Consider the following 14523-nt stretch of genomic DNA (forward strand, 5'->3'; position numbering starts at 1 on the left):
AGGACCAAGGAATTTTAGAGAGAAGGCCAAAGGGAAGTATTGGGGTTTAGTGGGAAAGGGCCATGGAAGTGTTGGGGTTCACAGTAGAGGCCAAAAGAGAGGGATTCTGTGCAGGAGGCCAGAGAGAAGCCATGAGATTCATGATGAGAACCAAGGGGCTTTGGGTCCTTGCCAAAGGGGAAGTTAGGGTTTTCTATTACACAAGGTGACCTAAGTTTCCAGCCTGTATCAGCTCTCAAATATCCTGTGTCATGAGAAAGTTTTTAAAAAATCTCTCAACCTACCCCCTGAAAACTTGCTCCTTGATGCCAAAACCTCCTTTTCCCCAGCATCCCAGCTCTCTCAACCCAAGATCTCTGTGCCCATGCTGTGGGAGCACATGGGGTGTCTTAACTTAGAGCCTGAAACCCCAGCTCTTTCCACTCTGACTCAGATGGCTTTTCCAGTGCACTCCCTCGGTCCCCCATCATGGCGGTGACGGATGTCCTGCCTGCCTCCGGAGCATGCTGTGGTTCTGGCGTCTGCAGCTTTCCCTTTCCCCCTGCCCATCTCTGCTCCTTGGAGCCCCTCGCACCCAGAGTGGCCTCTCTGTCCTCTGGTGCCTGTGGTTCTCTCATTTGCCCTCAGTTTGCATTATGGGTGGTGACAGCTGTCATATTTTGACCTGACTTTTTAGTGCGCACTTGTTTGTCCAACCACACCAGATACAGGGCCTGGTAGCTCTGGCCTCGTGTCTTAATTGCTTAGGAAACATAAAGCCCTTGATAGAAAGGTTTTCCTCTGTGTTGGAACTCCCATCCTTAGCACTCCTCCTCCTCCTTTCCCTGCCTGGCCCAGCCCTGCGCTGTGGACCTTTCAGGGTAGTTGTTGCCATCACCTCTTTCAGGGACAGCCCCACATCAGAACAAGTCACCTCCTCTGAGTGGGCAGCTTCCTATAGCTTGGATACAAGGACCCCACTCCACTTTGCTCAGCAGTGGACTTCTGAAAAGTCAGCCTCTTGGGAAAACTCATAGCTTCTCTTCCTGAGACCAGTAGGTGTCCTGATATTTTCCACCATGCCCGATGTGCACTTCCTACATCTGGCCCTTCCCGTGTGGCCAACAGGTGAAATGCAAGATTAGGTGCCATAGTATGCCAAGTGCTTACCATGGATCTGTGCTCACGGGAATCCTGTGTGATAGGGGATGTGTGATGAGGAACTTGCCCAACATTACACACATTTTAGAGGCTGAGAGTGGATAGCTTCTGGGTGGTCGCTGCTAGGTCTGGACGCCCTGCTGGGGAGCCTGCTGCTTGCCACCCGCCTGCCCTGGCCTTTATTTTGGAGCACCTATGGGGTACCCCTCCCCCCCACCAACACCACCCTCTCTTCCTGGCAGCTGAGTTTCCCCTTCCTCTGACTTTCTTGGGAACCGGATTTGGTTCAGGTTGGTCTTCTCAGTATGGACCGGCCCCTTCCCTGCTTCTGACTTCTTCCCTTCCCTGAGAAGGGCTGAGACAGTTCCCAGGCTGGTCCTAGCTGTAGGAGAAGGGCTGTGGGATGAAAGGCGATATGTAAATGTAAGGCGATGATTATTTATTTGACAGGGACAGCTGCCTGTGGTAAAGAATGCAATCTAGTAATCCTTTTGTGAAAATTGGATCCGAGGCTCAGCATGCTGCCTGAAACAGCAAAAGGCCATTCCCCGCTTCCCGCCCCTCACCCCGCCATGCTCTCTTACACACTTCTTGCCATTCTTCCATTCTTGCGCTCTTGTGCCCTGTAGCATGTACATGTGTGGCGTACACATGGCACACACCGTCTTTCTTTTGCTTTTTTGACTTCTCACATAACCATAGTACAACTGTCAAAACCAAGCAATTAACTGGTGTAACGTTATTAACCAAATTGTAGACTTTATTTGGATATTTCCACTAATGTCCTTTTTCTATGCCAATATCCTACATTGCATTTATCATGTCTCTTTAGGCTCCTCCAACCTGTGACAGTTCCTTAGTTTTTCTTTGCCTTTCATGATGTTGGCAGTATTAAAGAGTACCAATCAGCCACTTTGTAGAATGTCCCTCACTTTCGGTTTGGCCAATGTTTTCTCATGTTGAGAGTGAGGTTATGCATTTTTGGCAAGAATATCACAGATGCAGTGCTGCGTCCTTCTCAGTGCCCCTTCTCTAATATGTCTTATTTTGCCAGAATGCTATGGTTTCATTAACACAAATACAATGTGTGCACAAGCTGTCTATTCATTTCCCTCACTGTGCAGCCTGGCATTGGGATCGGTGACTCTGATGGCCAGCTGGGCTGCTCTTTCCACAGTGGTTTTGCGGGTCTTTGAGGAGACGTTGTGAGTAACCTCAGCACAGTGAGATTCAGCAGCACATCAAGCTCCTGGATGTGTGGACCAAGAACTTCTGAAAGCCACTGGACAGCATGTGCTTTGTTTTCTTGTTGCTTCTCTAACCAAAGCTGGGCATCAAGACCTGGCCCTCAAATCTTCTGCATGTCATATTGTCACTGCCTCTGGGTTTCTGCCAGTTACACTTAATTTTGACATATTGGTCTGACTGGTACTAAGGTGAACCTGTGCCCTTTTGACATGGTTTCATCTTTTTTTGAGTACTTCCTTACTTTTTGGCATCACAAGATACTCTAGACTTACGCTGCGTTTTTTTTCTGTCATAGCCCTGGAATCAATCACTTCTCTAAGGAGTCCTGGTTCCATTGCTGGAGAATGGTGTTTAGAAACTAAAATCTAGGCACTGGGTGTGTTCATTGCTACGGGAGTGTCATTGCTTCAGTCCTTGTAGAGAATACAGCTAGGAAATCTATGTATGCCAGCACATGAGCACACACATACCTTTATTTATTTCTGTTTACCTGCATTTATTTACCTGTATTAAATTACCTGTATTACATGTAAATATATTTTTATTGGTTTCAGAGAGGAAGGGAGAGGGAGATATAGAAACATCAATGATGAGAGAGAATCATTGACTGGCTGCCTCCTGCAGCCCCCCTGCTGGGGATCGAGCCTGCAACCCGGGCATGTGCCCTTGACCGGAATCAAACCCAGGACCCTTCAGTCCACAGGCCAACACTCTATTCACTGAGCCAAACCGGCCAGGACTACCTGTATTTATACTTAAAAAAATCATGAGTTTGTACTGATTTTCATTTGCTTTGAATTTGGCAGTTTGTGGGTTAGAAGGAACCTGGGAAATCAAATCCAAATTCTCCCCTCACAGAGAACAGAGTCATTGAGAGGGCTCTCATTCTGGCTGAGGTTACCTGGCCAGTCAGAGGTGGATTTGGGTCTAGAACTTAAGACTTTTGATGATACTGGTCTGACTGATACCAGATGAACCTTTTGGTCTTCTTTTTGATGATCTCAGGCTTCATAAGGGGTCTGAGGGTGGCCATGGTGCTGAGTAGGAGATGGCATTACCACCTCAGGGTAATGTCTCCCCACGGTGGTCAGCATCTCTGACTCTAAGGGCATTTTTTGGCAATAGGTGGACATACTGGGTTGAATAGTGTTTTCCCTCACTCCCAAAGTCGCATCTACCCAGAACTTGTGAACCTCTTTACTTGGAGATAGGGTCTTTGCAGATATAATCAGGTTAAAATGAGATCAGATGGATTAGGGCGTGCCCTAGCCTGATGACTGATATCCTTATAAGAGGGAAATCTGGACACAGAAACACATTAAGAAGAACACCCATGTGATGATGGAGACAGAGATTGGAGTGGTGCTGCTACAAAACAAGGAACATCAGGATTGCTAGCACCTACCAGAAGTGAGGAAGAGGCAAGGAAGGGTTCGCCCCTAGAGCCTTCGGAGGGATCATGGCCCTGCTAATGCCTTGCTAATGCCTTGATTTCAGACTTTAGTCTCCAGAATGTGAGACAATAAATTTCTGTTGTTTTAAGCCACCCATTTTGTGGTACTTGGTTACAACAGCCCCAGGAAAGTAATGCAGTAGAGTTTCTAATGAGTGTTGCTTTCCATCCTTTGCACAGATGTGGACAGCTCCTGCCAGGCTCCTCCGTAGTTGATTCTTCTCTCTCTTTCTTGAGTGAGCTCCCTAGGCTGGAGCTATACCCAGGGAGGTAAAAGCAGAGGTTTCAGTAGCATGTTAGCCATAGTCAGGGCTCCACTTCAGTGAAGTTTGTGTTTTGGCCTAATTAGGATCCAAAGGGCTTGGATTTGAACAATATCTAGTGATGATACTTGTCTCTTTCCCCTGTTCCCCAAAACCTTTAGATTACAAGGATAATCTGATTGTCAGATTGTGTTTCTTAGCATTCAATTTGTTTGTCTTCCTTTGCTTCCTTGTGAAGCTCAAGGTCATCTCCTAGAAAATTCTTGTTTTCATGCATCAAGTTCATCCTGCAGGCTCCTTTACTCTCCCCACCCCCAGGTGGCACAGTGCACATCCAGCGGCCTTGAGCATCCTTGGTGGATGGCCTGTGAGTTCACTACTCAGACAGGGAGGTCCTCCAGTAGGGACCACGCTTACCCTGTGCTCAGTAGCCACAATTCGCATTCGCCTTTAGACTCTTGAGATCACACCCATCTTTCAGCGCCAGCTCAAGGGTCTCTCCTGTCGCGTCCTTCTTACCTGTGCCAGTCTGTGGTGCCTTTGCCCTGTATTATTCATTTGGCAGTGCTCTCATTTGTGAAATTAACCTTTGTATGTGAACTTGTTTTGACTAACCGACTTGATTGAGAGCGTTTCGAGGGCAGAGCCCTACTGTACCTAGGAAGTGCCCAACTGGGGTTTGTTATGGTTTTTTTTTTTTTTTTTGTATCTGGGGGAAGAAATACTCCCATCTCAATACACCTTGCTGAGTTTGGGCTGAAGATTCCCAGCTACTTATGGGGAAACTGAGTCCTATAAAAAAAAAAGAAGCATTCCCATCACCCTTGCATCTTAATAGCACATACACAGCAAGGTAAGGAAGGGTAGGGAGCAGGTGTCCGTAGCTTCCCATTGGTCTGGTCTCTCTGCCAAGATCATCCTATCCTCTCTTTCCTCATTTTTCTGTCCAGATGGCTGGGAAGGCATGGCTGGCATCAGCCAAGGTGATGTATGACCACATGGGGCTCAGAGCAGAGAGGTCTAGGACCGTTAGGGGTGTCAGGCTGGGAAATCGGAAATTAAAGGCCTGGCACCATAGCCAGCAAAGCCTCCCCCAGTACAGTGTTCTGAATCACCTGGGGTGGGTTTCATCAACAGGGGCACAGGGGAAGGAAGGGCTCTTGGCAGGCTGGAGAGACAGATGGGCTGCAGGCACTGGGCCTGGCTCTGTGACCGAGCTACAAGGCACTTGGGGCTTTGCACTGAGCTTCTGTTATCAAGCTTCTGCTGGCATTGTTATGAGGAACTTTCTTCACCTTGAAGTTGTGGCCAGGCAAGCCAGTTCCTCTCTTAGGTCTCAGCCTCCTCATCTGTGAAATGAGCAGACTGCACCAGATGACTTTGAGGTCTCTAGGACTGATGTGGCCAAATTCATAACCTGTGGTCACCAGGAGAGTGGTGATGGGGTTGTGGATGATGGAAGAGGGGAAGACAGGGCCCAGGATGTTGGACCATTGGAGGAGGACGGCTTCCCCGAGACGTCTCAGAGCCCTCGGGTAGCTGAGCTGGCCCAGAGGGCAGAAAGGTGTCTTGGAAATAATGGTCTCTGAAAAGGCAGAAAAGAGGACTTTTCTTTCTTCACAGTCCCTTGACAGTTTGCCATTCCATCCACCTACCCATCCTTCCAACAGGTATTTATGAGCACCTGCTCTGCTAGTGCTAGGGACACAGCTGTGAATAAGATAAGGTCATCCTTTCATGGAGCCTAAGGCCTAATTGAGGAATACAGGTAATAGACAAATAATTGCAGAAATAATGAATTACACTTGGAATAATTTCAAACACCTCGTGCACTTCTTCCTTGATTTTGCTTTTCTGTCCCACCACTGTCTTCCTCCTCCTCCTTCCTTATTCTGCTCCCCTGCTTTGACTCTGGCCTTTCTTCACCTCTCTAATGCCAAGACCTTCCTGAGATTCTGGGCTCTCTCAGGCCAGAAACTCAAGTTCAATGTGTTTGGAGAGTTCCCTGGGGGACGGGTGTGGCATTGCCTGTCCTTTCTGCATCCATTGCCCATGGACCTGTGGCCTCTGAGAGGGTAATAGATTGTAAGCTTTTTTTTTTTTTTTTAAATATATTTTATTGATTTTTTACAGAGAGGAAGGGAGAGGGATAGAGAGTTAGAAACATCGATGAGAGAGAAACATCGATCAGCTGCCTCCTGCACACTCCCTATTGGGTATGTGCCTGCAACCAAGGTACATGCCCTTGACCGAAATCGAACCTGGGACCCTTGAGTCCGCAGGCCGATGCTCTATCCACTGAGCCAAACCAGTCAGGGCAGATTGTAAGCTTTGGAGTCAGACTGCTCTGGGTTTGTGTTCAGACTGCAACCCTTACCAGCTTGCAGCAGTCACTTACCTTCTCTGAGCCTTAGTTTCCTCATCTGGAAAATGGATTGACTATACTTACCTTGCAGCATTTTTTTTTTTTTTTAATCAAACGGGAAAATGTAAGTAAAGTATCTTGGTGGTGCCTTGAATATAGTAGGTGCTTGATTAAAACCAGCTTTCTCACCTCCCTCTGGGTTTGCAGCCTGATATTTTTGAGTCTGGGATGGAGGCAGAGGATCCTGGCCTTCTGTAGGTTACACTTCAGCTGAGGTGGGCAGCGGGAGGGTAGCTCTGCTCCCTTCTCTGGGTCAAGATCCAGGAGTCTACCAGGGGCTAGAGAGAATGACAAGCATCCTATGAGTCCCAAAAATGAAGCATAGTGTGACAGCTGCTGGCTGCATCCTGCCGAGTGTTAGGCCTAGGAAGACCCTCGCTGAGGTGCTTAGCCTGAGCTGGTGGGCCTGCTGGAGCCACCTTCCTGGTGGTGTCTCACCTGAAGCAATGGGAAATGGCCCCTCCTCCTCCAGGATGGCCCTCCCCTCGCTCCTTGTCCCCTTCCAGATTCAGTCTGAGCCACCTGTGGCCTATTCTGCCCCTGAAGAGTACATCTTCTAGACCAGCGGTCGCCAACCTTTCGGACCTCACGGACCACCAGTGGTCTGCGGACCATGGGTTGGCGACCGCTGTTCTAGACCAGTGCTGCGATGATGGAGAGTTATAGTTTGCACTGTCCAATGCAGTAGTCACTAGTTGCATGTAGCTATTGAGCATTTAAAATATGGCTAGTCCACCTGAGGAACTGCATTTTTAATTTTATTCCTTTTTGCTAATTAAAATAAAATTTAAGTGGCCACCTGTTGCTAGTGGCTGCCATGTTGGACAGTACTGTTCTACACCACTGGTTTTCACTTGCAGTGTTGCCACACACGGCTGGGTCACCTTTGGTGTGAGGTGTGTTATGAGTAATTTGCTCTTGGTAAGAAATCACTGAACTGTGTGACTGGTTTGCAGGTATGTTGGGGACATGGTTTGTCAGATAAAGGGCTGGCCCCTGCGAGTCTGGTCTGGGCAAGTTTGGAGATTGAGTGTAGGGTCTGGATAGGAGAATATGAAGGGAGAAGTCTTAAGTGCCTCATTTACCTGGGAGACACTGCAGAAACAGTGTCTGCATTTTTTTCTATGAAAATGTGTATTTACTTAGTAAAAGGCATATCTTACTACAAGGTGTATCAATTTTGTATCTCTGTGTTTACACACTGGAAAATTAAATGAAAGGTTGTCTGGCTTGTTGGTAGGACTCTGAACCCCGATTAGATATACAGCTCTCCAATGGATTAGTTTCCCCGCATCCTAGGGTTCCATTATGGAGTTGCAAAGAGAATGACAGCGCTTGGCAAATCCCAGGCCTAATCATAGCACAGTGAAGTGACTTTTGGAAGGTACATTACCAAGCAATTAGGACCCATTTAATAAATTACCCTTAGGGAACATTTTGAACCCTAGTGGTCTGAAGAGGTTAATGCACCTCTCACAACTGTGTGCTACTCGCCTCAGGGAATGTATTTGAGCAGCGATTCTCCTTAGAGGAAAGGGAAGGAGGGGATCCATTTCATGAGTAGATTTTATAGGAGCTGGAGGAGATGTGAGAGACCATCTAGCCTAGCATGCTGATTTTACAGGTGAAGAAACTGTTACCCACAAACATCAGTACCTATCATGGAACAGGAACTGGTTCCACCCCTTCTAATCTAGGAACTACCCTGTAAAGCATATGTTACCATCCTCATTCTGTAGTCAGAGTAACCAGAAATCAAAGTCATGAAGCTTTTTAGTGGAATCAAGATTGATCCCAAGTCTGTCAAGAGTCACAGATTGCCCGGCGTGGCTCAGTGGTTGAGCGTCAACCTATGAACCCAGGAGGTTCGATTCCCGGTCAGGGCACATGCCCGGGTTGTGGGCTCTATCCCTAGTAGGGGGCATGCAGGAAGCAGCCGATCAATGATTCTCTCTCATCATTGATGTTTTTGTCTCTCTATCTCTCTTCCTTACTCTCTTTAAAATCAATAAAAACATATTTTAAAAAAAAGAGTCACAAGCTTAATTTGTGACAAAGCCCATGTCCGCTGACCATCAGGCCAGTACTCTTCACTGCAGATCATGGCATTGCCTCCACCATGTGGGGCTGGGGGTCAGAACTCCTTCGTCCAGCACCCGTGGCCTGTGGGAGGCCAGTAGTGGTGGTGGTGGGGGCGGGGAGGGGGTGTGGAATGTTTCACGGAGCATAGCTGAGCAGTGTGGGGCTGCCTTCTTGAGGGCCTGCAACCACAGGGCCTGCAAACCACACCTCTGAATGACCTTGCTATTTGTGGAATCTAGACACTTGCTCCCCTGATGACCAGGAGGGTTAGGGAGCAAGGTCAGAGGGGAGCTGAAGGCTCACATTCCAGTCCTGCAAGAGAAGTGCGCAGAGGAGACCTGTCTCTCTCCTTCCTCTCTAGCTCTGGCTGGGACTCTGCCCAGGGTGGGGAGGGGCCCTCCCTCTGTCCAGCTGTTGTCCACCTCCCTCCCCTCACAGCTGCAGCTGTTCAGCTCCATCAGTCTCATCCAAGACTGGGTGGAAGGAGGGGGGTGAGGGAAGAGAGGGCCTCTTGGGTGTGTTGGCCAGGTGACTTTGGTTTCTGCCTCTAAGAGGTGTCGCCCATTGCTGAGAGAGAGGGCTCAGGGTGTCTGTCCCAGCTTTTGGGTAATTGGTGGAGTGTGGGTAGCTTAGCTTTCAGACTCTCAGCATTAGTTCCTCCAGATGGACTACTCTTTTATTGAAAATAATAGGAATATTTAAATGTTTTCTTCATGTTCTCTTGGGACTCAAACTCTTCTAACTCTTTTCCTTTGCTTGGCACTTCTTAGCTTTGCTGCAATTTTCATGAATGAATAAATACGTGGCCTTTCCCAATCTCTGGGACAGGGAGATGGGCACAGGTGTGAGAGGAAGGGGATGGGGTCTCTGTTCCTTCTAGCCAGATGATTTGACATTGTTGAGACTTTGTGTTTGGGGTTTAGATTTGAGGTATATGAGCTATCAGAGAACAACTGTGTCTTGTCCTCCATGTCTGGGCAGGAGGCATAGAGATATCAGTCCTGGCATCAGCATTGCCTGCAGCCAGACTTGTGCCTGGCCTTGTTCTCTCTTTTTCCCCCCAGAAATCTAGGTGAGGCCCCAAAGGCTCTAATACCTACCTTCTTCAGGAACTAGAGGGAGAGGTATAAAAAGGAATTAGTACTCTTTCTTGGACAGACCTCAGTTTGCCAACCTTTAGAATGGGGAGAAGCATTGCTACCCTGTTTCAATCTAATAGGCAATAGCATCACAGCATAAAAATTGATTTGAGCCCTTTGGAAAAGAGGCCTTAGGAGAGAGTCACTGGTTTTTATTTCTTAGCTTCATCCGTTCCCAGTGTATAACTGAATGGGTATAAGCCAAGTAATATACATTTATGATACTAGACTGGCTTTGGATTAGAGATATCTGGGAAGCTTTTTAATAATTCAGACTCCTGGGCCCCCAGCCCAGATCTTCAGTCTGAAATTCTGGGAGTGGGGCAGGAATCTGTATAGTGAAAAGATTTCCAGATTATTTTAATGCACAGTTAGGTTTGGAGAGGTCCAAATCTTCTACTTTTGAGGAGAAATCTGGTGAGCAAATACTATAAGTGCTTTCTTCTGAGGCATATCTTAACTTTGAGGAGTGTTTGTTCATGCATTCATTCATTGATTCATTCATTTAGCTAGCAGACACTGAGTGAGTGTCTGGTGTGCCAGATGCAGCTCTAGGCAGAGAGAGGGCTGCAGGCAGAATTTGGTGGAGTGTTCTACCCTCAGGGAGTGCATAGTCTGAGGGGGGAGACAGATAAGAATACCAACACAGAGGGCAGTGGTGCCTAGAGAGACTAAGGAACTTGACTAAGGCCACACAGTGAGCTGCTTTGTTGTTATTGACCAAGAGCCTGGGCTGAGGAGGGCTTACTTTTGGAAAAACTGCATCAAGAACCCCCAAATGAGCTTGGTATATCTGGACTCTGGAGGTGCACACAGACGTGGCGTCTGTCTTGATTTCAGTCACATGACAGGGTGACTCGCAGATTTGCAGATTTCTTATCTGCAATATTAGGATAATATACCCACTTTGCTGCAGGTTGTTAGGATTAGAGGTATCATATGCTTGGTCCATGCTAACTGCTTAATTAATGCTAGTTTTTCTTCTTCACCATTTAATTTGATCTCATAAGCGAGGACAACATGTTTTTTTTTGTCTCAATTTTTTGAGCTCTCCTTCTAGCTGGGGGTTGCCTTAAGCTAATTCCCACTTTAGAGTTGATTTCAAGGTGCCAAGTTCCAGGCACTGCAGGAGAACATGCACTGCCCCTTCCTCACCCTGGGCCTGGCCTGGCCTTGGGGAGTCCAGCCCCCTCTTGTTCCTTTTAACTCAATACTCCCTGCACAGCCCCATTCAAATCGCTGGAGCACTCTGAATGCCTTATTTCTCAGTCAGGCTTCTCCATCCAAGCCTTTGTCCTTCCGCTCACTCCACATTAAACTCTTGTCAACATTTTTTCCCAATGAAGTTCTTCCTCCCCCGGCACAGTCCCCAGTCTCCAGCTGGCTTCCCTAGCCAGGGACACAATTGGATTGCAATTGCGAGCACTTCCTGGAGATCAGGTCCCTGGAGAGCTATAACAGTCCAGGAGTGTTTCTGGCCACCTATTCCTGTGGTTAGTGGAGGCTGTGCGTCCAGCACACACTCTCCTACCCGCAGAGCTGGGGAGCGTGCATGCGTACTGAAGCTTTCAGGGAGGCCCGCCTTTGTATTGCATTACCTATGTCACTAGTTTCTGGCTGCCAGTTTGAATTTCTTAAGCGGATTTGCTGATTACAGGCTCTGGAGGGGTCTCCCTCCACTCCCCCTCTGTACATAATTGGGCATGGAGCCCTTGTGGGGTGGATTTGGGTAATGGCTAGGCTGCATTCCTTCCATTCTTTTCTCACAGGAAAAAGTGCCTGGAAATAACCCTCTGGTAGGGATTGCTTACAGGAGGAGGGGCCAGCTTTAGCCATTGGCCTTCACATTTGGTCCCTCTTGGCCCTCTCCAGCCCTTCCCTACCATTTCCCCTCTAGGCAGATGCTACCAGCTGGGCAGGCGTGGGGGTTGCAAATGCCCTTCAATGGGTTTAAGGACCTGACCAGCTGGGCCACCTGCTTCCTACCCTTCTAGTTTGGATTGTGGCCCCATTCCTGGGGACTTCCTCCATAACCACAAATGCTACACAGAATAGGGCAGCAATAAATAAAATTTCTTTCTCTCCTTTCCCTCCTTCCCTCCCTCCCTCCCTCCCTCCCTCCCTCCCTCCCTCCCTCCCTCCCTCCCCTCTCTCCTCTCCCCTCCCTCCCTCCCCTCCCCTCCCCTCCCCTCCCTCCCTTCCTTCCTCCCTTTATACAAAGCCAGTTTATGGAATTGAAAAGTAAAAGACCAACAATTGAGTATAAGTGAATTTCCCTGCAAATGGGATGCCCTACTGGATTTGGGTATGATTCAAAGTAGGGAATCTCTCCCTGGGGAGTCTGTTCCAATTGGAAAGTGGATGTAAGAAAGTTTCTCTTTTTGTTTTCCAAGGCACCAGCTCTCTCTCACAGTTTAAAAAAGGCAGCTGCCACCTAATGCCCCTCACCACCTGGCCATCAGGAGGCCACTGCGGGGTCAGGTCTCCTGGATGTCCACATGGCCTACTCAGCTCCTCCCTTGCCTGCCCAGGCTCTGCCATAGCGTTTGGCCTGACGCCATGGTGGCCCCCTCCTTTTAGAAGGCGCTTCAGTGGTCATCCTGCCCTTTGACACTCTTGCCTCCCTCGATGAACAGCCTTTTCCCTGGACCTGGCACCTAACTCTCCACAATGGACACAATGAGATGTGAATTGAAAGGATAGGGCTGTGCCCTGGCCAGTGTGGCTCAGTTGGTTGGAGTATAGTCCCATATACCAAAAGGTTGTGGGTTTGATCCTGGTTGGGGCACATATGGAAGGAAACCAGTCGATAGATGTTTCTCTCTCTCTCCCTTCCTCTAAAATTAGTAGGCATATCCTCAGTTGAGGATTAAAAAAGAAAGAAAGAAAGAAAGAAAGAAAGAAAGAAAGAAAGAAAGAAAGAAAGAAAGAAAGAAAGAAAAAGAAAGAAAAGATAGGGCTGGTGTGGCAATCTCCAGCCTGGAGACCCTCACAGCCTTCTCACACGCATCAGAAGATAGGGACTCGGAGACAATCGCACACTGGCACACTCGAGTGACAGAGTAGTGAAGGGCCACACACGAAGGGTGGGGGGTGGGGGGCATGGAGTATCTGCTCAGTGAGGAGTGCTGAATTTCCCTTTGTAGTGTGTGCATGTTGGGGGAGGGGATGATGCAGGCCGAGCCTTCTTGGAAGCTCCCCCAACTCTGCATGCTGATTTGTGACAAAACCTTTACTTCATACCTATCCCCTATGGGACTCCAAGAAGGCCCTGAGCAAAGGAGCCCTTTCCCACTTTCCCTTCATCAGTATCTGGTTTGGGATTGTGCTAGCTTATTTTAGAGTCAGGAGGAGTAGGCTGGACACTTAAAAAAATACCTTTAGTACAATGAGAGTATAAATCAACAGAATAGGGAAAAAAGGACCCTTCACAAACCTGCCAGCATGACAAATCAACTTTCCATTTTCTATGATGCTTTCAGTCTGTATTTACTTACAAACATGATTTCTACATGCTCATTGTCATAATGCAGATTGAATTTTGCATTCTATTTGCTTTATTTAATGTTCTACCAGAGCTACATAATAATTACAATTAGACTTTTAAATGTCTACACAGTAATTCTTGATACTTATTGATTTTCCCATTGTTGAACTTTTAGCTTGTTCACACTTTTTAAACTTACCTTACAGATACTGCATTAATATACACCAATATGTTATGTTAATAATATATGTGTATTTATGTGTGTGTGTATATACACTAGTATATGTTTGTTTATGTGTGTGTCTTTCTTTCTTTTTTTCTTTCTTTCCCATTTGCATTATTTTGTTAAGATGAGATAAGAAGCCGAGCATTTTCCTAGAGAATGGGAGATCTCATTCTGGGCTGTTAAATACCAGCCAGAACTCAGGTGCCTGAGAACAGCCTCAGGATTAGCTCAGATCTTGGTCTAAGTCTGTCCTTACAAACTACCTGGGAATGAGTTAGGCAGCAGAGTCCCTGTTTTAAAGGCTGCTAACTACATTTTTGTTGTGGCGCAGGCTCTGAAGCCTGAAGATTACCTATTACATAGGTAATCTGTATATGTAGATTTTGACTGTATGGTTTAAGTCATTCATTGGTTCCCGAGGTGCACTTCCTTCATCTGACCCCATTCAAAGCAAGAGAAATAGATCTGGCTCTTACCCTCAGGGATTTTGTGGTCTGAAATGACCACAGATTCACCTGTTCAATTAGACTTTAATGCAAAGCTGCAAACTCAGATGAGTGAAATGGGTCAGGGTGGTGGGTCTGTAACAAATTGAAGACCATGTACCCGATCTGTAAACCTACCTTCTATTTAGGCCCAGCTGATTGTTGCCACACCAAAATGAGCCTGGTATTGCTAGACATTCCATTTTTTCACGAGGGAAGCTTGAATTCTTGATTTTTGGGTAAAAACTCCTGATTTTTAATTGTTGGTGACTAATTAAAAAAGTGTAAAATGTGGTGGAGACCAAACAAAGCATATGTGTGGTTTAGGGTGCCAGTTTGTGACCCTTGCTGTATGTGTAACGGGCAAATTGTTATGCTGGGCATTTTGGGGTGTCGAAGGAACATAGAACTATAAAGGTGATAAAAATTATCGGGGAGGGCAGCAACTTGCACGATTACAACATGAAGCATAATGTGATCAGTGACACAAATGTGACAGCAGACAAGCTGCTCTGGAAATGCTCGGGCAGGGACAGTTGATTCTGTTCTGAGGATTAGGAAGTCACCACGAGAAG

The 14523-nt window shown here is 47.2% G+C and overlaps 1 protein-coding gene and 1 pseudogene across 3 annotated transcripts in view; one reads left to right on the top strand and one right to left on the bottom strand.

Annotated features, from left to right (window-relative positions):
- TSPAN9 (tetraspanin 9) overlaps positions 1-14523 on the top strand; it is a 204459-nt gene that overhangs the window by 56203 nt on the left and 133733 nt on the right. The gene's annotated exons all lie outside the window — the stretch shown is intronic.
- Positions 2241-3421, bottom strand: LOC103288110 (60S ribosomal protein L32-like; annotated as a pseudogene).

The sequence above is a fragment of the Eptesicus fuscus genome, chromosome 7 (genome assembly GCF_027574615.1).
Source record: "Eptesicus fuscus isolate TK198812 chromosome 7, DD_ASM_mEF_20220401, whole genome shotgun sequence".
Taxonomy (NCBI): Eukaryota; Metazoa; Chordata; class Mammalia; order Chiroptera; family Vespertilionidae; genus Eptesicus; species Eptesicus fuscus.